This window comes from Stenella coeruleoalba, assembly GCF_951394435.1.
Source record: "Stenella coeruleoalba genome assembly, chromosome: 3".
Taxonomy (NCBI): domain Eukaryota; kingdom Metazoa; phylum Chordata; class Mammalia; order Artiodactyla; family Delphinidae; genus Stenella; species Stenella coeruleoalba.
The window spans coordinates 129,955,151-129,974,697 of record NC_137148.1 but is presented as its reverse complement, the minus strand read 5'-3'; the positions used below and the strand labels follow the sequence as shown (position 1 = coordinate 129,974,697).

The 19,547-nt window shown below is 45.0% G+C and overlaps 1 long non-coding RNA gene across 2 annotated transcripts in view; it reads right to left on the bottom strand.

Annotated features, from left to right (window-relative positions):
- LOC307183558 overlaps window positions 1-14,901 on the bottom strand; it is a 130,378-nt gene extending 115,477 nt beyond the window's left edge. Inside the window, exons 1-3 of one of the 2 annotated variants that reach the window (XR_013827522.1) lie at window positions 14,404-14,901; window positions 12,677-12,906; window positions 11,109-11,304 (exon numbers count right to left, since the gene is read on the bottom strand). This is a non-coding gene — a long non-coding RNA (uncharacterized lncRNA). Of the gene's footprint in view, window positions 1-11,108; window positions 11,305-12,676; window positions 13,356-14,403 lie in introns of those variants that run through there. The other variant, XR_013827523.1, reaches the window with a different exon arrangement.
- Window positions 14,902-19,547: the final 4,646 nt, after the last annotated feature.

Here is a 19,547-nt window from a genome sequence, read left to right as displayed (position 1 = left end):
CCAACAAAACTGGGTGTAGTAAGAAAATGTTAATAGCCTCTTTACTTCCTCGGCAATTCTGAACTCCAGAGGAGTCCATTGATAATTAACATTTGCGGAGTAACTGCTGTTAGTTTTCTGTATTTATACAAACTAACTCAAATACATATATATGTGTATATATAATTTTTCATTTTTTTATAAGAGTAGAAACCTGCTATATCTTTTAATCTGAAAACTGTTTTTAAAAATTCTACATTGTAAACTGAACTAGCCCTGTCTTAGATTCCTATGCCTCTTGTGTATTTCACAAACTCTTTCTTGTCATCGTCACTACAAGAGTTAGTCAAGAATAATTAGGCCAGAGTTATAGATTAGAGAAACTGAGGCCCAGGGAGGAAACGTGATTCACCCAGATCCTTCAACAGTTCAATACTGGGGGGCTTCCCTGGTGGTCCAGTGGGTAAGACTCTGCCCTCCCAATGCGGGGGGCCTGGGTTCAATCCTTGGTCAGGAACTAGATCCCACATACTGCAACTAAGACGCCCGCGTGCCGCAACTAAGACCCGGAGCAGCCAAAATAAATAAATAAATATTTTAAAAGCCCCCAAAACATTTCAATAGTGGGACGAGAATCCCAGGATGAAACCCTCCTGATTCTGGAGGCAGACGCCTCTCTATGCAGAGTGAATCAGACCTTCTGTCCCGAGAGTCACCCTCCTGAGGGGCACAGGCTGGAGTTGGGAGTCAGAGAAAGTGTAGGTACTAAGAGAGTACACGATGGCAGAAGAATTCAAGCTACCCCCAAGGCGTTCCTCAATTCCTGACGTGCTAGGTGACCTTGGGACGAGCGGTCGGCCCTCTCTGGGGTCCCAGTGCTCATCTACGAAATAAAGGCTTGGGCCTAATCATAGGATTTCAAACTGTGCTCTTCAAAGCTGCAGGGAGCCTCCACAAGTTACTGTCCCTCAAAAGTGAACACGGGGAGCATGTTCTGGGATGCTCATCACAGCACCCGCTGTGTCAGTGAAAAGTTGGAAGCAACTGCAATGTCTTACATGCAACAGGTCATGCATGTGTTCATCCCTTCTTTCGTTCGTGGGATAGTTATTGAGTAACAACTGCCAGGCCCTGTTTTAGACACTGGGAATCACCGCTGAACAAGACAGACCAAGCCTCTGCCCTCTTAGAGCTTCCCCGAAAGGCCGGGCCACCTGACCGTGAGCTGAACCCCAGTAAGGTGTAACCAGATGTGTCCCTATGTCACAGCATGGATGGGTCTCCAGGCCACAGGGCTGAGTGCTAGAGGTGGTACCAAGACCTGGGTAGGCTGATTCCCTTGATATAAACCCCACCCCTTCTGGATATCTGGCTGTAGGTGGACAGATACATTAAAAGGTGCTGAGGAGGCTTTGCGGGGTGCATCTCCAAACGATGGTTTTGTTTCTGGAAAGAGAGGGGAGTAGACCAGGGTTGAGGGTACCTTGTGTCGGGCACTTTATCTGTATTTTTTAAACAAGGAAGACATTCAAATATTGTTTGCAATTAAATATATATATATATATGTGTGTGTGTGTGTATATATATATATATATGTCCAGAGAGAGGGAAGGACAAAAAGAAACTTACAAGTTTCAGTCTCACAGAGTCCTTCAAAATCTAACGTGTTCAGGCTCTACGATCTACCCAAACCTAGTAAGTGTCTTGGTTTGGGGATCAGAGATTTTAAATTAAACCAACGAGGAATATTGCCTGGATCCAAGGCTAAGCCAGCTTCGTCATCGAGGCAGCATCCACTGTGTTCAGTCCCAGCTGATTCTCCCTTAGCTACTTAAAATCTCATCTTGGCATTGCTGGGTGGGAAAGCCTCCCCCAAGATTTATTTTACAAGTGAGGAAGCCTCTTTTCTTTTTTTTAAAATTTATTGAATATATTTGACCTATGACGTTACGTGAATTTAAGGTGTACAACGTGTTAAATGATTTCTTATTTTGCCAAGGACTCAATTAACGGTAGAGCCCAGGTTACAAAGCAGGAAGCCAGCCTGCCCTGCCTCCAGATCCTGGGCCCAATGCAGGGGGGAGGGGTGGGGTGGGATGGAGGGGGAGGCCATCCTCCAGACTCCCACTGGAAGCTCCAATGATGAGTCCTGGTGTCCAGCACATGCTGAAAGGAAGCCTTGTCAACATGGAAGGAGATCAAGGTGGCCAGGGGGTGCTGAAACCTCCTGTCGGGTCCAGCATCTCTGAGGAGATAGGGACACTTCGTACGCTGCCCCTGTCCCCGCCCCCTCCTCGAGCTCTCTCCACTCGAATTCCGAGGGGCTTTGGAATCACTAGACTGTCTCCTGCTCCCAGGAAACCCCAGGCTTCAGTGGAGCCAGGCGACTGGCCATCCATCATCCTTATCTCCCGGCTCTGGCGGCCCCAGGTCCCTGGCCTGGATGGGCCCAGGGGGCCAGGAGGGCGGGGGGGGGGGGAAGGATGGGGGCAGGGGGGCCTCGATAACAAGAAAAGCAGCTGTTCCCTGGGGGAACTTCAAAGTGCCTAGAGCTGAAATTTATGGGCAGAGCTGTTCACATTAGGGGCCAGAGGGCCATTCATCCTGTAAATATTTATTGAGCACCTACTGTGTGCCAGGCACTGGGCTGGGGGAATCTTATGGGCCCAAAGAGATTTTGTTGTTTGTTAGGTTAACATGTCTACCTCAGTGGACTAGGTTTGATGAATGAATCAGTTCATTAATTCATTAAGTATTTATTAAGCACCCACTGTGTGCTGGGGGTTGCTGGAAATCCAAGGCTGTTGGAACAGTTAAATAAATACGCCCCCCTACTGTGGGCAGGGTCTGAGATCCACTAATGCAGTTGTCCGGAGCTTCAGGGTCAGGCAGACGGACAAGTTACTAAACCCTCCTTGGTCTTTGCTTTCTTAGCTGTAAAACCAGGGTAATAACCGCACCTATCCCATAGGGTTTGGGAGAGGAGGAACTGAACAAGAAACTACAGGTCTAATTCTTAGCCTGAGCCTGGTAAACGGTCATCTCGTACCAAAGGCGGCTATTTTTGCGACTGCAAATGATCGGCCCCACATTTATTACGTGTGTGTTGAGTGCCTGCCATGTGCTCTGCAGCTGCTGTCAGGGCAACTGGCAAGTCGGCCTGGGAGGGTTTGCCAGAGTCCCTACCTCTCCCCTGAGGTCTCTCATTGGCTGAGCCTTCGAGGTGTTAAAGAGGGGTTTATGTGACCCAGAAGAGGCATTTGGACTTAACCCCTCAAATCCCTGTCACCCCAAGACTCTAAGGGCCCATGATCTTCCAGGCAGGGTCCTGGATGGGTACCTCCCTACCTTCCAGGCAGCCCATGAGGAAGGCCTTCCTGCTGCGGAGCTGAGATCTGCCTTGTGGAAATTTTCCCCATCAGCGTCCCAGCTTTGTCTTCTGGGCCCTACCCCAGCTCTTTGAGCCTCAGTTTATTCATCTATAAAATGGAAATAGCAATAGTTCCTATCCTATAGGGTTACTGGGAGGGTAAAATGAGACGAAGATGGTAAAGCACTTGGGACAACCTCTGCCAAATGAAATCCGTGATAAGGGGCAGCGAATAACAGCAAACAATAAAATAACGAGAGCCTCTGGGAGTCAATGAAAAGAGGAGGTGGAGGAAGAGGAAGACAAAGGAGAAGAAAGGGAACCAGAGCTATACTTTCTGGGGTAGGAAGTTGTCCTCAGGAAACCTGAGTTTGGCAAAGGAGAGCACACACGATTCCCAAAGATGTTTCCCAGCTCACAAAGTCTGGTAAACATGGAAGGGAAGGCGCTTGTAGTGTTCTTCTCCACGCAATGGGGGCAGTGTTTCCACTTTCACTCACAGAAGAGCAAGTGAGGCCCCTGAAGGGGACTTGATTTCCCAGGGTCAGGGAACAGGGGCCACTGGGCATCCCCAGAGCTCGGTCTCCTCTCTCACTCCCCTCAAGGGAGCAGTGGAGGGGGGCTCTCCATGGACAGTGCTAGGGGTTGAATTGTGTCCTTGCCCTAAAATTCATAGGTTGAAATCCTAACCCCCAGCACCTCAAAATATGCCTTTATTTGGACACAGGGTCTTTAAAGGGGTAATCAAGTTAAAATGAGGTCATTGGGGTGGGTCCTCATCCAATACATCTGGTGTCCTCATGAGAAGGGGAAATTTGGACACAGAGTGATGCAGAGACAAGAGACAGGGAGAAGACAGCCATCCACGACACAGGAGAGAGGCCTGGAACAGAACCCTCACAGCCCTCGGAAGGAACCAACCCCGCCTGCACCTTGATTTTGGACTTCCCAGCCTCCAGAACTGGGAGAACACATTTCTGTTGTTTAAGCCGCCAGTCTGCCGCACATTGTGCCAGCAGCCCTGTGGCAGTGTGTGGAGTGCCCCACGGAATGCTCTGAGGGCTTGCTTCCCTGCCTGTCCCAGGAGGGCGGCTCTTCTCCAGAACCCTCGATGTTGGTCAGAAGGCGCGTGGCAGGCCCGGCAGTGTCTGACCACAAGGCCGTGGTCTTTGCATTGACCTTCCTTGTTCTTGTCGCTCCCTGAGAAGTGAAAACCCATTTTCCTGGTGCCTTCCGGTGATGACTGGATTAACCTCACCTGCTGCTGTCCTCTGCGAAGACCTGCCAGGCTTGCTCTGGTCTCCCTGGGACTGGGGATTTGTCAGAGATTCTGGGAATTACCAAGTCAGCTGCATCCACTTCCTCCTCTGTGATCTTTTCCCTCTTCCCTCCTTCCTTCTTCGGCGCCCCTCCTCCTGGCCTGTGCTCACCCCACGCCCACCCACATCCCATCCCACGACTGCTTCCTCCTGATTCCCCATCCTCCAGGCCACCCTCACCTGGTGGCCCTCAGCAGAGCAAGGGGCAGTCCAGAACCCAAGGCTGCCCTGGAGACAGAGGCAGGAAAAGTCTAAACTCACTTCTTTCGAGCCGAGAAGAAGTTATCCAGAGCTGGTTTCTCCTCCCACCATCCAGGAAGCCTCGTTCTTGTCCCTGGCCTGGATACATTATTATATTTTGCTTTAATTGCATTAAGGCAAATGACTATGTCACCCTGTGGTTTCGATCAGGTCAGGGATCTGATAATCGATCCTGGCACAGTCTAGACAGGAGTCACTTTGAAGCTGTTTTTAGCAGGATGAGAACAAACAATTTTTCCAAAGTGGTCACATTAGGCAAACAGGCTGGTGGGTCATCTCTTTGGGAGGGAGTGTGCCCTGGCTCCAGGCAGCCTGCTGACTGATTCCAAGGCCCCTGGGGAGGAGACAGGACTGCACCCCCTGGGACGCAAGGAGCTTGAAGTAGAGATGCCACAGGCTTAGGCCTCCCTGTATGTGAAATCTGGTCCAGGTGCCTCTTCCAGGAAGCCAATCCTGACTGACACCACCTGGCTCAGGGCACAAAGATAGCATAGTGCAGTGTGAGATGGCTGGCTGGAGAGATGGAAGAAAGATGGAATTCATACAGGGCACTGGTAGAGGTGGGACCACGTCCTGCAAAATTATTCTCTCTTCAACTCTTTCGATTCTTTGAAGTTCATCGAGAGGAAAGCCTCAGTGTGGTCTAGTCTGTCTCTAATATGGTTCTAGTGTTTGCTGATCTCCCCTTTTAACAAGGAGAGCAGGCCTTGGCTCTGCAGGGTGCTAAGATATAGCTAGATTTCAATAACACTGTTTTGTTATCGTTGTATTTATTTCCTACAGTCTCTTTCAAGCAATACTGGTTTTCCCCCAACAGAAAGTGCACCATTGTTTGAGCACAGTAAGGTAGAGATCCTGAAGGTGGGAGCTGAAGGAGGACCTTGGGAGACAGTGCTGGGGCATCTTATGCACAGGACCCATGCCAGCTCCGCACTCGCTTGCTGTGTGACTGCAGACAAATTGCTTTGCTCTCTGAGCCTCGGTTTCTCTGTGTAAAATGGAGTTGATGATGTACTGCGTGGGGCCATAGTGAGGATTTTCTGAGAACGTAGGCATGTAAAGCATCCAGTGTATGCATGGCGGGCGTGGGGTCTGCCCTCTGCCTGGTGGCCTTGTTCCTTACATGGGCCACTGCTCCCCTCAGCCAGTCTCAGAGCCTTTGCTGGTCCCACGGGCAAAACTGACGAGAGTCCAGGTTCAGAGGAAACGAAAGGAGCTTGGAGGCCCGAGCTATGCCCTGGCTCGAGCTCCCTGGCCTTGGGCTTGCTCCATCCCTCCACTGGCCCACAGTTTCCCCACCTGTCAGCAGAGGCTCTGACCAAATGATTTTAAGACCCTTTGCTCTGACATAAGGATATTTTGGAGTTACAATGCCACAACAGAAGAATCTCTGTTTTAACAAATATATCTTGTGGTCCTCCCTACTTGCAGACTTGGCCATGGACAAGCGGCATCGGCCTCACTTGAGAGCAGGTAGAAATGCAGATGCTCAGGACCCACTCAGATCTCCTGAATCAGAATCTGCATTTTAGGACTTCCCTGGTGGCGCAGTGGTTAAGAATCTGCCTGCCAATGCAGGGGACACGGGTTTGAGCCCTGGTCCGGGAAGATCCCACATGCCGCGGAGCAACTAAGCCCGTGTGCCACAACTACTGAGCCCACGTGCCACAACTACTGAAGCCCGCACACCTAGAGCCCGTGCTCCGCAACAGAAGCCACCGCAATGAGAAGCCTGCGCACCGCAACAAAGAGTAGCCCCCGCTCACCACAACTAGAGAAAGCCTGCGCACAGCAATGAAGACCCAACACAGCCAAAAATAAATAAAGAAATAAATTAATTAATTAAAAAAAAAGAATCTGCATTTTAACAAGATGCCCAGTGCGTGAAAAGCACTGATTTATATCACCCAGTCTGAAATGAAGAGTTTTAAATGCTTTTACATCTTCAAATATATTTATATATATTTATACATTTCTCAGGGATTTTAAAAAACAATGAACATGTCATTTTTTTTCTGAAACAATAAAGGTGTTATGAAAATGGTAAATGAACCCAGGCCAGTTCAGAGACAAAATGATTTATGTAAATCTGGTGAACAGTTTTTCCCAGGAAATTTTCCTTCTGAGTAAGGTAGGGTCTCGCACTTTCCATAAGTTGGCCTCTTCCCAGCAAGTGTCTCCCTCATGCCTGATTCCTGGAAGGCTGTGTGTGCGTGCGTGTGTGTGTGTGTGTGTGGTGTTGTGTGACTGTGTCTTGCAGCTGATCCACTGAGCAGGGACTTCAGCCAAGTCAGCAAAACCAGGATGGAAAAAAAACTAGATTCCTAAAGGCTTCAGGGTAAGCCTGGGGAGCTTGGGCAACCATCCCTCAGATAAACTGAAGCAGCATGTACTGTGGATTAGTCAGGCATCCTGGCTTTCCAGTTGGGCCCACCTCCTCGAGGGCTTCCTGCCTAACCCTCCTGTCCAGCTGGGGTTCTCTGTTTCTCCTCATCTCCAAAACAAAAGCCCCAAACACCATCCCATCCACTTTGGGAATTCATCCCAAAGAAGCGATCTCGATGTAGGCAAAGATCTTCCTAAAAGAATGATCATCACATGCTGTTGATAAGAGTGAGAAGCCAGAAAAAAAATCCAAGTGTCCAAGAATAGGGGCCTGAGGTTACTTCATGATGTATTTCAATCCTGTGCCTGCCTGGGAGCAGGTCAGCAGTTATGGGCAGGAGTCGGCAGGTCTGGACTCGAGGGATAATTTAAGCAGTTTATTTAGCCTCTCCAAGCCTCACTTTCCTGAGCTGTAAAATGGGAGTGATAATAATACCAAATGCCTTCTCTTGTTTTGAGGATTAAATGAGGACATACACGGAAAACATTTAACACCACGCCTGGTGCACAGTAAGCACTTGGTAAATGGTTGTTTGCTGTGCGCCGGTTCAGATACAGACAAATGTTGGCGGTGAGTATTAATGACAAGGAAATATATATATGGCACAGTGAAAGTGGAAAAAACAGATTATAACTCAGCATGATCCATTTTGTAAACATATGTGTACATATTCACATTTAGCCTTGTATGTAATTGATAAACATGAAGTGGAGATGTAGTTGCTACAAGAACAGGAAATGTCCGGCCACTGGGGAACCCTTTCTCATTTCTCAGGCTCACTTCCATACTCTTTGCCTGAGAATGCCAGGGAAAATCAGATGTGGACCTATCGTTGATAAGGACCATAATGAAAAAACAAAAGTGGCACCACTTGAGTGCTTTCTAGCAGACAGGCACCTTCTAGGTGTACTACCAGCTCATTTATTCTTCACAACCACCTACGAAGCGACACTATTAATATTCTCATTTTACAGATGAGGAAACTGAGGCACAGAGGGGCTGAGTAGTCATCTGTCCAAGGTCTAACAGCCAAAAAGAGGTCAGAAGATAGTTTCAAACCTGGGCTCTAATTACTATGCTATCCCACCCCCCAGGCCTCTCATTGACAAAGAAGGAAACTAAGGCCCAGAGAAGCAGGACACTGGCCCAAGGCCACACAGCAAAGCAGTGTCAAAGGAGGAACTAGTACTAAGCCTCCTGAAGCTTTGAGGCTCCTCAGTGCCCCCTTCAGGCAGCCTGAGGATGCACTGGCTACCTGATTCCTCCAGGCTGTAGGCAGGGTACCTGCGCAGCCAATCGTTTGCACTCCTCTGCGTACAACCGGCTGCTAGGGAAGTACAGGTCTTTGGCGAGCAAAGGAGACAACCCACAAACTGTCTGCACCTTCCGCTGAAGCCCTGCCTCCACCCTCCAAATCCCATGTCACTTAAGGCAAATGTAATCCATATGGCTCTAATTCATTTACACTTAAATCTGCAAGACACTGGGTTCTAAGTGCTGTTACTTACAAAGCCTTCAGAACCTGTTAAGTGAGATTCAGCTCCCCAACTCCTCCTCTCCAACCCTACCCCGAGTCCAGTCTTCCTCCCCTTCCCCCTTCTGGACCAGAGTTCATACCAGCATCTGGCAGGGCTGAAAAGAAACTCACAAACTCAGACTTGGAAACTGTGGGGGGGGGGGGGCACAGGACCAGTTATTAGGATGTTCAGAGCAGCATTGTTTGTAATCCCAAAAGTTGGAAACAATGTATATGTCTATCCATGGGAGACTGGATGAATAAAGTGTGGCAAATGCATACAATGTGACACCAAACAGCAGTAAAACGGACAATCTCACAAACATACTGTTGAGGGAAAAAACCAAGCAAGTTGCAGATTAATTCATAATATGATACCAATTATTCAAAATTTAAAAACACTGAAAAATCATTATATGCAAATATATAAACTACCTTGGTAAAGTTCATTTTCTAACCTGGTAGTGGGTACATGGATATTTGTTCTAGCATATATACATTTCTGTATAATTTTGAAAAGCTACATAATAAAATTTTCAGTAAACCCCTAGATTTCACATCAGCAAAGGAAGTTAGCCTATGTGTTGAGTTCAACTCCCTCATTTCACAGAAGGGGAGGAGGAAATAATTTAATATTTGTTAACTACGTAACACTTACTAAATACTCACTTGTCAAGCACACCCTCATTTCATGTAAGTTCCAATCCCCTGCATGGTAGCATATGCTGTTACTATTCTCATTTTACAGATGAGGCAGCTGAGGCTCAGCAACTTCCTCAAGGTCATGCAGCTTGTAAATCACAAGGTTGCAATACAAGTCCTGGCCTCTGGCTCCCAAGGCTCACACACCAGACCACATGCTGTGGAGGCCAGCACTGTTCTTTTACATCTTTACTGGAGTATAATTGCTTTACAATGTTGTGTTACTTTCTGCTTTATAACAAAGTGAATCAGTTATACATATACATATGTTCCCATATCTCTTCCCTCTTGCGTCTTCCTCCGTCCCACCCTCCCTACCCCATCCATCCAGGTGGTCACAAAGCACCGAACTGATCTCCCTGTGCTATGCGGCTGCTTCCCACTAGCTATCTATTTTACATAGATAGTGTATATATGTCCATGCCTCTCTCTCACTTTGTCACAGCTTACCCTTCCCCCTCCCCATATCCTCAAGTCCATTCTCTAGTAGGTCTGTGTCTTTATTCCGTCTTACCCCTAGGTTCTTCATGACATTTTTTTTCTTAGATTCCATATATATGTGTTAGCATACGGTATTTGTCTTTCTCTTTCTGACTTACTTCGCTCTGTATGACAGACTCTAGGTCCATCCACATCACTACAAATAACTCAATTTCGTTTCTTTTTATGGCTGAGTAATATTCCATTGTATATATGTGCCACATCTTCTTTATCCATTCATCCCGATGATGGACACTTAGGTTGTTTCCATCTCCTGGCTATTGTAAATAGAGCTGCAATGGACATTTTGGTACATGACTCTTTTTGAATTATGGTTTTCTCAGGGTGTATGCCCAGTAGTGGGATTGCTGGGTCATATGGTAGTTCTATTTGTAGTTTTTTAAGGAACCTCCATACTGTTCTCCATAGTAGCTGTACCAATTCACATTCCCACCAGCAGTGCAAGAGTGTTCCCTTTTCTCCACACCCTCTCCAGCATTTATTGTTTCTAGATTTTTAGATGGGACCTAATGAAACTTCAAAGCTTTTGCATAGCAAAGGAAACCATAAACAAGACCAAAAGACACTCAGAATGGGAGAAAATATTTGCAAATGAAGCAACTGACAAAAGATCTCCAAAATTTATAAGCAGCTCATGCAGCTCAATATCAAAAAAACAAACAACCCAATCCAAAAATGGGCAGAAGACCTAAATAGACATTTCTCCAAAGAAGATATACAGACTGCCAACAAACACATGAAAGGATGCTCAACATCATTAATCATTAGAGAAATGCAAATCAAAACTACAATGAGATATCTCACACCGGTCAGAACAGCCATCATCAAAAAATCTAGAAACAGCACTGTTCTTTGATCTTACCCCACAAGTCTCTGAGTTAGGTTTCATTATTACTGGTTTTAGAGGTGAGGAAACTGAAGCTCTGAGCAGTCATTTGCTAACGCCTGTTCAGGCAGTTACTCCACAGAGACCAGACAAGGGAGCTTCCTGACTCCTAGTCCAGTGTTCTTTCTCTATCAGGCTTTGTCTGGAAGACCTGGTGGGGGGGAAAGTATGGCTGTGTTTACCCTTACCTTCTACTCCTTAGAAGCTCTACGCAGTTCGGGTACTGCCAAGGGGAACGAAGCTCCCAAAGTCGCCTTGGCCAGGTTTGGGGCACAAAGTTGTATAGAAGGGGAGGACCTGGTGAGCCCTGGGTCTTGCAGCCAAAGAAGCCATCCTTAACACCACTTTCATTCACAATCGGCATCCAATCTATCAGTCAGGTCCCTGCAGGAAACAGGTGGCACACTCAAACTGGGTGCTTTGAGGAGAGTTTAATAAAAGGACTATGCACAAACTTACAGGCAGGGTTAAGAAAAAACAACCACTTACAACGTGGTACTCTGGGGCTGGCAAGAGCAGGGAGTTGTCACCACTCAGGTCTGACGGGCAAAGGGAGGAGCCATTACCCACCCCTGAGGAGCAGCTTTTCTGGGTGGGCTGCCTGATTAGAGCTGTGCCCTTGGTAGAGGGCTCAGCCAAACCGAAAGGAGGCAGTCGAGGAAATATACCACAACCTCACACTTCTCCTTCCGTCAGATCCCTTGCCAGTATTCCTTTTGGCCAAACTCAGTGGGAAACTCCTTCGGCCAAACCCAACGGGAAACAGGACAGAGACTCTGGATGGAGTTCATACAGCTCAGTCTCCCAGGGCATAGAGCAGGGTGGGGAGAGCCAGAGACTGAATCCAGAGGGGCAGGCAGAAGAAAACAGAAAACACTGGCTTTCCTTCAGATAGACCCAGACTCTGGCGGTATACTGCATACCACCTCCATGGCTAGCCCCTGGTGTGAGCCATCATCACCCCTAGGCTGTATTTCTACAACAGACTCCTAGGTGATCGCCCAGCTTCTACAGTCTGTTCCTAACAGTCAGTGATTCTTGTAAATTACATGTCAAACCATGTCACTCCTCTGCTCAAAATCTTCAAGGGAAGAGCAAAAGCCAAAGTCCTTACAAAACCTTGCAAGTTCCTGCACAGTCTGTCATCTGTCCATCACCCCTTGACCTCATCTCCCTATTTTTCTCCAGTATTCACTCTGCTCCAGCCACATTGACCTTTCTCTTCTTTGATATACAAGGACAGTTCCTGCTTTAGGGCCGCTGCTGATCTCTCTGCCTGGAATGTTCTTTCCCCTCCATCCTTTACCTCCATCAAGTCTACTCAAGTGTCTCCTGCTCAATGAGACCTACTCTGACCCTCCTTTGTAAAACTGCAAACTGTCTCCCCCATCTCTCGCCCACTATCCCTGATCCCCATCATCCTACTCTAGTTTCCTTTTCCCCATATCACTTGTCATCTTTTAACATGCCACATCATTTACTTATTTGATATTTTTTTTTCTTGTGGCTGCGCCAGGTCTTAGTTGTAGCACGCAGGATCTTCATTGCAGCATGCTTAGTTGTGGCATGCGTGATCTTTAGTTGCAACATGTGGGCTCTCAGTGGTGGCATGCGGACTTCTTAGTTGTGGCATGCAGACTCTCAGTGGCGGCATGCATGTGGGATCTAGTTCCCCGACCAGGGATCGAACCTGGGCCCCTGGCATTGGGAGTGCGGAGTCTTACCCATTGGACCACCAGGGAAGTACCCTACTTACCTGTTATATTTATTATCTGTATCTTCCCACTAGAACACAAGTTCTGCAAGCATAAGGCTCTGTTTTGTTCATCAGTGGATCTCCAGACCTTGGAATTTTGTAGGTGTTCAACACATACTTGTTGAATGTTGTTGAATGACTGAAATGGGGGTGAGGAAAGATTAGGCTTGGAATTTTCCAGTTAGAAAAGGGTAGAGGATGGGTAGAGCCAGTGAGAAGATTAATGGGTCCTATATGAGGGAAAGGAAAAAAAAAGTCAACATGGAATTATTCATTACTATATACTTGTTAAAAGTTGTATCTTACCAACAGATATCAAAGGCCTGAACATTTTGTAGACCCTTTGTCCTAGCAATTCCATTTTCAAGAATTTGTACAAGGAAATTGTCATCATTTTTTGGTAAAAATGTAGTAATGATGAAATTCTTCACAGTGAAGTGAAGAATAATGAAAAATTGGAACCAAAGTAGCCATCTAACAATTGTGAAATGCCTAACTATGGTACAGCCATAGGTGGAATACTATGCGAACATTAAGTTCATTAATTGACCTGAATGATATTTATGATAATTGCTTAATGAGAAAAGCACATTATAAAACAGCATTACATTATAATCTTGTTTTTTTTTTTTTTTTTTGCGGTACGCGGGCCTCTCACCACTGTGGCCTCTCCCATCGCGGAGCACAGGCTCCGGACGCGCAGGCTCAGTGGCCCTGGCTCATGGGCCCAGCCGCTCCACGGCATGTGGGATCTTCCCAGACCGGGGCACAAACCTGTGTCCCCTGCATTGGCGGGTAGACTCTCAACCACTGCGCCACCAGGGAAGCCCACACGCAAATTTTTGACTGCATGGAGGTCAGCACCCCTAGTCCCCGTGTTGTTCAAGGGCCAACTATATAAGCATTTTAAAAGTTCGAGAAAGCTATAACCCAAAATATTAATGGCACTTATCTCTGGATGGGCACCATATAGGTATTTTATTTCTTTTGCCTCTATTTCCTAAATTTGCTTCAAGGAACTTAATTATTTTAAAAACTAAATTTATATTTTTTAAATAGCAGTTATTTATGAGCTCTTGGACAAATAACTTGACTTCTCTGGGTAACAGTTTCCTCATTTGTTTGTTTGGTTTTTTGTTTGTTTGTTTGTTTTTGCCTGTGCCAGGCAGCTTGTGAGATCTTAGTTCCCTGACCAGGGATTGAACCCCGGCCCTTGGCAGTGAAAGCTCCGTGTCCTAACCATGGGACTGCCAGGGAATTCCCTTCCTCATTTTTTTTCTTTTAATATTTTTGTTTTTAACATCTTTATTGGAGTATAATTGCTTTACAATGTGTGTTAGTTTCTGCTTTATAACAAAGTGAATCAGCTATACATATACATATATCCCCATATCTCCTCTCTCTTGCGTCTCCCTCCCACCCTCCCTACCCCACCCCTCCCTATCCCACCCCTCTAGGTGGACACAAAGCACAGAGCTGATCTCCCTGTGCTGTGCAGCTGCTTCCCACTAGCTATCTATTTTACATTTGGTAGTGTATATATGTCCATGCCACTCTCTCACTTCGTCCCAGCTTACACTTCCCCTTCCCGTGTCCTCAAGTCCATTCTCTACATCTGCGTCTTTATTCCTGTCCTGCCCCTGGGTTCTTCAGAACCACTTTTTTTTTTTTCAGATTCCCTATATATGTGTTAGCATACAGTATTTGTTTTTCTCTTTCTGACTTACTTCACTCTGTAGGACAGACTCTAGGTCCATCCGCCTCATTACAAATAACTCAATTTCGTTTCTTTTTATGGCTGAGTAATATTCCATTGTATTTATGTGCCACATCTTCTTTATCCATTCATCTGCTGCTGGACACTTAGGTTGCTTCTATGTCCTGGCTATTGTAAATAGTTCTGCAATGAACACTGTGGTACATGACTATTTTGAATTATGTTTTTCTCAGGGTATATGCCCAGTAGTGGGATTGCTGGGTCATATGGTAGTTCTATTTGTAGTTTTTTAAGGAACCTCCATACTGTTCTCCATAGTTGCTGTATCAATTTACATTGCCATCAACAGTGCAAGAGGATTCCCTTTTCTCCACACCCTCTCCAGCATTTATTGTTTGCAGATTTTTTGGTGATGGCCATTCTAACTGGTGTGAGGTGATACCTCGTTGTAGTTTTGATTTGCATTTCTCTAATGATTAGTGATGTTGAGCATCCTTTCATGTGTTTGTTTGCAATCTGTATATCTTCTTTGGAGAAATGTCTATTTAGGTCTTCTGCCCATTTCTGGATTGGGTTGTTTGTTTTTTTGATATGAGCTGCATGAGCTGCTTGTAAGTTTTGGAGATCACTCTTTTGTCAGTTGCTTCATTTGCAAATATTTTCTCCCATTCTGAGGGTTGTCTTTTGGTCTTATTTATGGTTTCCTTTGCTGTGCAAAAGCTTTTAAGTTTCATTAGGTCCTACTTGTTTATTTTTGTTTGTATTTCCACTTCTTTAGGAGGTGGGTCAAAAAGGATCTTGCTGTGATTTATGTCATAGAGTGTTCTGCCTATGTTTTCCTCTAAGAATTTCATAGTGTCTGGCCTTACATTTAGGTCTTTAATCCATTTTGAGTTTATATTTGTGTATGGTGTTAGGAAGTGTTCTAATTTCATTCTTTTACATGTAGCCGTCCAGTTTTCTCAGCACCACTTCTTGAAGAGGCTGTCTTTTCTCCATTGTATATTCTTGCCTCCTTTATCAAAAATAAGGTGCCCATATGTGTGGGTTTATCTCTGGGCTTTCTATTCTGTTCCATTGATCTATATTTCTGTTTTTGTGCCAGTACCATACTGTCTTGATTACTGTAGCTTTGTAGTATAGTCTGAAGTCTGGGAGCCTGATTCCTCCAGCTCCGTTTTTCTTTCTCAAGATTGCTTTGGCTATTTGGGGTCTTTTGTGTTTGCATACAAATTGTGAAATTTTTTGTTCCAGTTCTGTGAAAAATGCCATTGGTAGTTTGATAGGGATTGCATTGAACCTGTAGATTGCTTTGGGTAGTATAGTTATTTTCACAATGTTGATTCTTCCAGTCCAAGAACATGGTATATCTCGCCATCTGTTTGTATCATCTTTAATTTCTTTCCCTTCCTCATTTTTGAAATGGAGTTAAAAACAGTTTTAAGTCCTTCCTATTTGATAAGAGCTGCTCTTAGATGTATACTGGAGAAATCGGCCAAAACTATAAGAGAAAAAAAAGAATTAAGAGATGTAAAAATTGAAAGAGATAAAGCTAGCACTATTTGCAGTGACTATATTTATTGACTTAGAAAAATCAAGCTCAAGCTATAAAAATTAATAAACCATCTAGAAAATGCAATTTAAAAATATAGTACCATTCATAAATGGTAACAAAAACTATAACGTCTCTGGGAAGTAATGAAGAACAAAGCCAAGATATCCCCTTCTGTAACCAAACAGAACACTATGGGGCCTTCCAGAGACAGACACCCCCTCCCCCATATCCTCTTCACTGAAGTGCCTAGATAATATAATATCTGATGTACATTTCCTGAGTTGTTTTACAGATGCTAAAACCACCACCAAACAAAGAAATTAACTACTTGATGACCATGAACATGTAGCCCCCATACCTACTGGTGCCTAAGGATTGATAATGTTAACCTCTGTGACACCACCTTGTTACCTCACCATCAACCAATCAGAGAATTGTGCATGAGCTGATCACATACCCTGGGACTCCCCCTCCCTCGCCATACCTTTAAAAATGCTTTCCTGGAACCCATCAGGGAGCTTGGGTGTTTTGAGCACTAGCTGCCCTGGATTCCTTGCTTGGCATCCTGCAATAAACACTGCACTTTCCTTCATCACAACCCAGTTGGCTTTACTGTGTGCAGGTGAGCAGACCCAACTTTGGTTTGGTAACACTTTCACCATTTCTATTCAACATTAAAATCGTTATTTTATCCATTGCAATAAGAAAAGAAAAATTAATAAAGGCGTACAGCTTGGAAAAGGAGTAAAATTGTTTTTTTTCACAGATGATATGATTATGTGTGGAAAAACATAGGAAATTTACAACAGAAACTATTAAACTCAGGACACAAGGTCAATATTAGAAAAATTTAATTTTCACTGTATAGTAGCACAGACAATTTAAAAAATTAAGTAAAAAGTATTATTTATAATAGCTCCAAAACCCATAAAATTCTTAGAAATAAGTGTATCAAAAGATGTGTAAGACCTCTACACTAAAAGCTACAAAATACTGATAAAAGATATCAAAAAGACCTAAACAAAGGGAGAGTTATACCATGTTTATAGACTGGAGAGCTCAACATTGTTGAGATATTAATTTTCTCCAAATGTATGTATAGATTCAACACAATCTCAATCAAAGTTACAGCAGGATTTTTTTAAAGTACAAATTAAGTCTAAAATTTATATGGAAATGTAAGCAACCTCAAATATTCAAATCAATCTTGAAAAAGGTTGAAGGACTTATCCTACTTGATTTCAAGATTTAGCTATAAAGACACAAGAGTCAAGAATAGATATACGGGGCTTCCCAGGTGGCGCAGTGGTTAAGAACCCGCCTGCCAATGCAGGGGACATGGGTTCGAGCCCTGGTCCGGGAAGATCCCATATGCCGCGGAGCAACTAAGCTCGTGTGCCACAACTACTAAGCCTGCACTCTAGAGCCTGTGAGCCACAACTACTGGAGCCTACGTGCCACAACTACTGAAGCCCACATGCCTAGAGCCCATGCTCCACAACAAGAGAAGCCACTGCAATGAGGAGCCCGTGCACCACAACGAAGAGTAGCCCCCCAGTCGCCGCAACTAGAGAAAGCCTGTGTGCAGCAACGAAGACCCAACACAGCCAAAAATAAATTTTAAAAAATATAATAGATATACAGATCAATGAAACAGAACAGTGTCCAGAAATAGATCCACACATGTATATGGCCAACTGATTTTCAACAAAAGTTCCAAGGTAATTCAATGGGGAAAGAAAACACTTTTCAACATATTGTGCTGGAACAACTAGATTTCTGTGAGGAGAAAAAAAATGAATCTCAATCCCTACCTCATACTATACCCCCAAATCAATTCCAGATGAATCAAAGAACTACTTGCAAAAGCTAAAATTATAAAGCCTTTAGGAAAAAACAGGAGAATATTGTCAACCTTGGGGTAGACAAATATCTCTTGGAGAGATCTCAATAGGCAGGATTTATAAAGAGAATGAGAAGACAAGCCACAGACTAGGAGAAAATATTTGCAACAGAGTTATCTGACAAAGAACTATTATCCACTCTGTTTCTCCAGCCCTAAGAAGAATGGCTAGGATATAATAAAAGGTTTCTTGTGGCTCAGAGTGTAATCTCGCAATGATTGATGTGGAAACCGAGTCACAGAGAAATTGAGACTTAAAGATAACACAGCTCATGTGTAGTGGAGCCAGATTTTGAATGCTGCGTGAGACTTCAGAGCTGATAACCACGTGGCCAGTCCACCAGACCATGCTGGAGGTGGTTTTTTAATTACCACTCTACCTCTGCCCCACTTTGCTTGATACCTCAGAGAAAATAATACAGAGATGGCTTTTTCCAGCTGGACTTATCTGAAGCAGACAACCTACTCCTTCCAGGACAGGAAAGGGTACCCAGGACACAGACGTCTTCCCTGGAGAGAAGAAAGTACAGTCCTATGTACTGCTGGCCTATCTCAGAGGCCAGTAGTTGCCAAAAACAAACCAACCAGCTGATTTCCCTGGGCATGGAATGTTTCAACATCCTCTGTCCCACTTGCTCTGCTATATGTTAACTGCAGATCTGTGGCAAACTGCAGGGCACTCATTGGAGATGAAGTTGAGGCAGAGCATGGAGAGTGTGCTCTCTCTGAGTTTTCAAACAAGCAGATACAGGTAAACCACAGTGAAAGTGAAAAAGAAAGGGGCCCATTGGAGGTGGCTGATGAGCAGCTGCTCAGTGAGCTCACAGGGGACCCACGGTGGGGTGCGCCTCCCTCTTGCCTCAGAGCCCCTCTCTGCCTCTGGCCTGTGCCTGTCCCCTACTTTTAGCCAGTGGAAAGGATCTCAAGCTGGGAGGAACAGAGATCTTTCTTATGTTCTAGTGGGGCAAGGGAATTGAGTTCACTGCAGAGAAGTCGGCAGTGGGAGGCTCATGACTATTTCAGTGACCAGAACATCTCCACCCCAGGTAGAGGGAGGTGCTGTGGGAACACAGGGTTTTAGCCGACTACTTAAGTGTTGGCTTAAGTGTTGCTTGTCTGTGGCTTTTCCCTTCTCTCCATCACAATCTGGGAACAGTACCTTGAAGCACTGTCCTTGATTAATAAAGTTTTCTGCCCTATGATGATCCCCTGGATGGAGGTGGTCAGAGGTAGGAGAGGGTGAGAATACTGTTCTTGATTATGAAAACCTATCTCCATTTTGTGTATCCCTGTATAATTTTAGTCTCCTAAATTGATCTATTATTTTTCACACTGTACTTTTGTAGAAAATAATTTTCCAGAAGACATATAACACTGTCCTTAAAGACCGATGTAATCCCTGTACATAAAATATGTCATATATACACTTATAAATGTATATATAATGCTTAAGAATAAATCATTCTGAGTTTTTGAAAAAAAAAAGAACTGTTATCCAAAATGTACAAAGAACACTTGAAACTCAGCAATAAGAAAATGAACAACCTAGGACTTCCCTGGTGGTCCAGTGGTTAAGGCTCCACGCTTTCACTGCTGAGGGCCCGGGTTCAATCCCTGGGTAGGGAAGGAAGATCCTGCGTGGTGTGGCCAAAAAAAAAAAGGGCGGGGGGACTTCCCTGGTGGCACAGTGGATATG